Below are 6,959 nucleotides of genomic sequence, written 5' to 3'. Positions count from 1 at the left end.
TCCTTTTTTAAATAATTTTTTTCTATAAATCCTAATTATACAAAATTTATTTCTTTATATTTTTTGCAACATATAACTTTTATAATGCAGTTTTTTTAGTGAGAGAATGTTATTAAAGAAAGTTTTAGAGAATGTTAAACAAAAAGCTTATTATATAAAAAAGATCTCGTAAAATAATTCAATAATCAATTAAGCTTTCAATCGAATAAACAACAATCATTTAGGCTACTAATTAACTATAAACAATTAATTAAGCCTTTAAATCACAATTTTTGTGTAAGTCCTTGACAGACATTCAAATTATGTTGATTCAGATTTTCTAGTCCACGTGGCAAAATATTAGTGGATAAGAAAATTTATTCAAAATAGAAAATAATCACTGGAGCAAAACTGACTTTTAGTGGCCTTTTTTAGGCCTATAGCAGCGCTTTTAAGTGCCGCTAAAACTATTTACGGGATTTTTACAAGCGCCGCAACAAGCGTCGCTGTAGATATCGCCGCTAAAGTTTGTGGCGTTTATTTGCCAAAAATGCACTAAAGAACATGACCTTTAGCGGCGCTTTCCCCAGAAACGTCGCTAAAGAACATGACCTTTAGCGTCGCTTTCCCTAAAAATGCCGCTAAAGACATGATATTTAACGACACTTTCTCCTTAAACGCCGCTAAAGATATGACCTTTAGCGACGCTTTCCCCAAAAACGCCACTAAAGACCATATCAAATTCAACTTCCTTTTTTATCATCTCATTTACATTCTTACCTTAAATGATCATACAAAATTTAAATAACCTAACAATGAACACATTTTAAATTGTTTTTGAGTTCAAAAACATTAACAAGAGAACTTTTCATAATGTTTGATCAAAATGTTAACATAATCATCTTTGAAAACCCAATCTAATGACTACAATACACTTTCTTCTAAAAAGTAAAATCTTTGAAACTTCTGCTGAATAAACAACAAGCATACTACAATTACTTAGTTTAATTCCAGCAGAGCTTCTTGATTGACCTGCTCCAAACCTGCACAAGTACTTGTCAGTTGATGCTGCTGCACCCATGATCATACCTAAAATTCCAAAAACATAGAATCAATGAACTCATATAGAGTATACCAAATCATCTGTGAGCTTTGAAGTTCTTAAAATGCTACACAAAGAACTTACATAATTTATACATATTTATTTCTCATTTTTTTTCCTGGCTATAGATTTTTCAAAATAATCAATAAAATCATAATAAATTCTACTTTTAGCATAAATTCAAGGGCTTATGTAGCCAAAAAATCTTAAAATTTACCCTTAAATAAATTTATAGATCCCTATATTACTCCTATTAAATCTTTAACCTTTAATTTACATTCAAGTAAGTTCTAACTCTGGAAGAAAAACGCACCTGGAACTTTGCATTACAGTCCTCAACCAACGATGGAAGCTGAGAAAGGCAAATTTCAGCAGCCATGTCCCATGCATCCCTGGAATGTGCAGAAGAAAATTTTAAAATAAACAACTGATAAACAAGTTGTAAAGTAAGTTAATATCCCTTACAGTACCACATATGGTGCTGATGGGTGACCAAAGAATCATATGGCTTACATTTATAATCATTGGAATCAAGATAGTAGAAATAATTGCACAAAGTACTACAATCTAAGCAATAATTGGACAGATATAGTTTTTAGTTACTTGTAAACCAAATAAGGAATAAGCCAAAAGTAGTACCTCATAGCATGATAGAGAGGGCTATACCACATTACGTAGCTACAAGGCAAGAAACCAAATTGTTGGACTTGGAATAAAATATAAACTTACACTATGATAAAGATGTCAAAATAGAAATTAAACACTTGATGGATTAAGCACAATACTAACTTTGAAAACCCAGATCTCCTTTGATCCAAGCTGTAGCATAGCTACCACATTCCAAGTGAGACAAAGAACCAAACCTTCCATCCAAATAAAATTACAAACTTAAGTCAGCATTGGCCATAATAACAAATTGACAATTTAGACGTTTTTCAAGATGTGAACAGAAATGAACATTAAAGCCAATACAAATCACATTCAGTTACTACAAGGACAAATAAAAAAGAACCTACCTCCTGCTATTGCATCCTCTTTCCTTCTCAATTCCTGCAAAATATAAAGTTAACATTCAGTTACTACAAGGACAAATTATTCTAAGAGCAAAATGAATAGCAAGACCACCTTACATACAACACAGTTACATATTGCATCTGAACATGTAAGAATCAAGTCATTGCATAATTTTAGTATTTTCATAATAAAAAGACTACAGAACATAATGATATTTTACATGCATTCAGATAAAAAAACTAAATTGAAAATGGGTAATTTTCTCAGCACTTTGACATGAATCAATTCTTTGAAAAAACTTGTTAAAAGAGACAGATCTCTATCCAAACATTTTGACAAACAAGTTATCAAGTCAGGCCAAAAAAAAAGGGGCTATCATCAGATTTACATCAGTCAGGAAGGAGGTAAGGAGATGGTCTTTCCTGCTTGAAATATACGTTTGCCTCCAATAACTCAAACCTACAGCACCTTCATGTATATAAAATTAAACAGAATTAAAATTCATATATATATAATTAAATATTAGATCAAAGTTGATATATAATTTTTTGGAATTATCCCAAAATAATAACATAGAATAATGGGGTATCGATGAAGGAGCTTTCATGGGCAATTTGGAAAGTCCAAGCACAAATGTCGATTGGAAATTAAACTGCTAAGAAAAAAGAAAAGTAAAACACATGTGCATGACTTGAAACATAGTTCGAATCATTTGGTTTGATTAATTTGTGCCAAAAATCCAGAAAAATATATCTTTATATTAAGTAATTGATTAAATTGGTGTACAAAATTAAATGAATATATTTTAATTAGAAAGATATAAAAATAATTTTTTAAAAATAATAAATTGTGTCATTATAAAAATAAATATTACCATATTTTTTTCTTTTAAATTTCATAATATTATATTATTTTACAAAAAAATAAATTGCTAGCTTTTTTTAATATTGTTTCAATAAAGAAAAGGTAAATTGGCAGTAGTCCAATAAAGCTATCTGATTGCCCATTTTATGATTCTTCAAAACCATAAGCCTATCATTTTAAAGAGAGAAAAATCTAAAACATAAGTTTAATAGATTGATTGAATTTAAAAGAAAAAAAAATTTGGAAATTAATTTTTCGAGATTTGGATTTAAATTTTTAAAATAATGTAAATTGAGTAATATCTGTATGGGCATACATACAAGCATATGCCTAACATTTTCCATGATAAAAAGCCACTATCACTGTCCTCACCTTGTTGCCTATCATAAAGGGAATTATTTAATATAACATAAAATATTTTATATAATTTTAGTTGAGGCAATTATCAAACAATAAAAAATGCTAGCAAACTACTAAGCCTTAACAGAGGGATATAATTAAAAGTCACTATCCGGGTTATGTAGCATAGGGAAGTCGAGGCTATGTAAGTATAACAAACAAACTCTCACAATTATAAGTTGCACTAAATTACATTCAAAGGAAAGAATCATTCTTTTAACTTTAAGGGAATAGATTGGAAAGGCGTAATTTCCATTAAAAGAAACAATAGAAAGCCTTAACAGAGGGATATAATAATCATTCAAATCAATCCTAAATAGCCATTCAAATGACAATCGAAATTGATAGTAAGCACAAAAATTGTAAACTAAAATTAATTGTATCAATAATTCAAGACTAATTTCCAAAACAACACTAACCTTAATAAGCTTCCCAAAACAGTAGGTTCAAAACCAAGCTTCAATCCACTAGCTTCTCTTCACCTTTGATACTCCTTTAACCCTTGTTCTCTTCTCTAGCTTCAAGCATATACCTAACATTTTTCATGCATTCTTGATAGATAGACATATGCATAATGCTCAACCAAAAAAAAAACAACACCATGATGCCCAAATAGACGACAATGCTACAAGATTAGAGCCTAATAATTTAGAAAATAAAACTGAAATTTGATCTAGAAAATAATTTAAAACTATTGCTGACTGCTTCACAAGCAAGTATGAACTGCTCAGCTCTACCAACATCATTTTTGTAGAACAAAGTAATAAATGAACAACTCAGTAAAAAACAAAGTAAAAAGCCAACCTGTCAAGATTGTAGGATACAATTGAAAAACCTCAAAGGAATACCAAAAAAAGATGCTTTATTGAGAGACATGCTAATGAAATGTTTTATGGTGTCTGGAGTTGTTGATCCCTTTGTATAGGCACCGCAACGAGAAGATCCAGCCAAAGCATTTTACAATTCTTCTAGTTTTCTACCAGTTAATCCTCATTATTCACAAAAATAGATAACGGGAATTTTCTACTAGTTTTCTACCAGCCAAATCTTACTTTTAATAAGCTGAAAAATATTCAAAACCATGGTTTTAGAATCAAGGTTATCTCAAATATAAATTGATGAATAAACAATTTTTTTTCAAATATTTTAATTTCTACAACTAAAACACAGTAAAAAAACAAATGAAGGTAAAATTCACAGGTAAAACCAATAATTTTTGAAGCATTTCAAGTTTTAACAAAGTTCAAATATAAACGAAGGGATTTTTCTAATATTTTCATTTTCTAAAACTCAAAAAATAATAATTAAAATATAAAGCTAAAATATAACCATAAAAATTTTTAAACAATTCGAGATGTTTTTTTTAAGAAAACTAGTTAGGGAAACGTAGAAATAAATACCTTAAATTTGCTCAAATTCGAAGCAAACTTCTAAAAAAAGAAGTAAAATTAGTACCGAAAACGAATAAAAGATAAAAAAAGATAAAATAAAACGAAGAGAGTCCAGTGAAGGGAGTAAAAAGCAGCAAAGACGGAAGAGCAAGCAACGAAGATGACGGAAGGAAGAGGGAAAGAGAGAAGTAAACAAAGTGTAGAACAAAGAACGACATAAAAGTGGAGGTAGATAGTGGCCAAGGGTATGGACGAGCCAACGGGAGGAGGTTGCCAGATGAAGGAGCGGACCACCGTGAGGATGGAAAGCTTGCGGCAGCTGATGGGAAAGAAAGGATAAAGGAAACAGAGTCCTTTACCTTCTAGGGGGAAAATTAGGGGTTTCAGAGGGGAAATTTAGGGATAAAACAGGGCGATTTTTTTAAAGTAAAATATTTTTTGCTACTTTTTGGCTATTGCTTATTTTTTGCGGCGTTATTCATACAAACGCCACAAAAAATCATTTCATTTTGAACAAAACGACGCCATTTTGCTCTACTAAAAAATTTTTATTTTGTCTGCTAAAAATTATTAGTTAAGTGATTTTATAAAATATTTTGTATTACTATTTTTTATAAATTAGATTTTTATAATAAAAAAACCAAGTACTCTCAAAATAAATATCGTATATTTTAATAAGAAAACAAATAATTAAATGGCTGTAATTAATTATTAAGTTAGAATTATCCAATGTAAGCAATCAATCTCTCACATATCAAATTTCTATTAAAGATTGAGATGTTAGTCATGATTTTATATTATTATTTTCTAATCTAATCTCCATTTTATTAGAGATATTTCTTCCTAACTAAAATATAACTATTTTGCTAGATGTTCAATGTGGAATGATTTTAGTTTTTGTATTTCATTTTTATTTGTTATAATTTGGTCCTATCCAAAATAGATAGTTACCTATCCATATCAATCTGTTACTTTTTTTTAATTTATTTATCAATGTTTTTTTTAAATCTAATATTTAAATATATATGAAATGGTTTAGATTAAATATTTTAAAATATAAAAGCATTAATTGATTGTATAAAATTTCATCATTTAACAAATCTCAAGTAAACCTTAAATCCTAAACCATTTAATATATATAATGTTTATCTATTATCTCTTAAATAATTTAAACTATAATCATAACTTTAACATATTAAAATTAATATTATCTCTTTTACAATTATATAAGAAATTATTTAATATATAAATTAAAAAACACTAATTAATCTAAACCCTAATCCTTTAACCCTTATCCTATAAACCTTAAATCATAAAACATAAACCCTAAACCCATATCCCCTAGCCCCTAAACCCCAATCCTTAAACCATAAACCATAATCCCTAAACTCATAATCCATAAACCTTAAAATAGTAACTTCTAAACCTTAAACCCTAAACTATATACCTTAAACCATAAACCCTAAACCCAAAACTATAATGTTAATTAATTTAATATTTTAAAATTAATACTATCTCTTTTACAATTATATAAGAAATTATTTAATATATAAATTAAAAAACAATCAGTTATATACCTAAAAAAATTTAAAATTATTTTAAATAATAGTATTTTAATTTTTTTCATTTTTAACAAATACTTTTTATGTTTTTACGTTCAAATTTTTTCTACGTGTCATTATTTTTTCTGAAGAATTTAAATATTCAATTAAAAATAAATTGTATTTTAATTAATATAAATAAACCAGTTAAATAATAAATAGACATATAAAATGTTTTTTGGCATTTTTCAAAAAGCATCGCTAAAGCTCGACCTATAGCGGCGTTTTTTCAAAAAGCACCGCTAATGCTCGATCTATAGCGGCGTTTCCCATAAAGCGCCGCTAATGCCACTAAAGCTAACCTAAAATGACGGCGTTATGCTTAATTTTTTGGGATGCTCGATCTATAGCGGCGTTTCTCAAACCTAATGCTCGATTTATAGTGGTGTTTTCTAAAAAGCGTCGCTAATGCTCGATCTATAGCGGCATTTTCCAAAAAGCGCCACTAATGCTCAATCTATAGCGGCGTTTTCCAAAAAGCAACACTAATGCTCAATCCATAGCGGCGTTTTTTGTCAAACGCCGCTAAAAACGTCGCTAAAAACCTGTTTTGCTATAGTGAATGACTTGGCAAAGGGAAAAAGATAATGAAAATTAAATCCTTTTTAA

The 6,959-nt window shown here is 28.8% G+C and overlaps 1 long non-coding RNA gene across 5 annotated transcripts; it reads right to left on the bottom strand.

Annotated features, from left to right (window-relative positions):
* Nucleotides 1-831: 831 nt before the first annotated feature.
* Nucleotides 832-5,217, bottom strand: LOC107887325 (uncharacterized). Of its 5 annotated transcripts, none has more exons than XR_005915443.1 (8): nucleotides 4,163-5,177; nucleotides 3,778-3,890; nucleotides 2,484-2,563; nucleotides 2,098-2,131; nucleotides 1,871-1,944; nucleotides 1,721-1,759; nucleotides 1,395-1,473; nucleotides 832-1,068 (listed from the first exon to the last, which is right to left on the bottom strand). It is a non-coding gene; the product is annotated as an uncharacterized lncRNA (long non-coding RNA). The 5 variants fall into 5 exon arrangements; XR_005915453.1 differs by having other exon boundaries at nucleotides 3,778-3,876; nucleotides 4,163-5,159; XR_001681147.2 differs by lacking the exon at nucleotides 2,484-2,563 and having other exon boundaries at nucleotides 4,163-5,217.
* Nucleotides 5,218-6,959: the final 1,742 nt, after the last annotated feature.

The sequence above is a fragment of the Gossypium hirsutum genome, chromosome A03, assembly GCF_007990345.1.
Source record: "Gossypium hirsutum isolate 1008001.06 chromosome A03, Gossypium_hirsutum_v2.1, whole genome shotgun sequence".
NCBI classification, from domain to species: Eukaryota; Viridiplantae; Streptophyta; class Magnoliopsida; order Malvales; family Malvaceae; genus Gossypium; species Gossypium hirsutum.
Note: the sequence above shows the minus strand (reverse complement) of the source record. Positions and strands in the feature narration are given on the sequence as shown.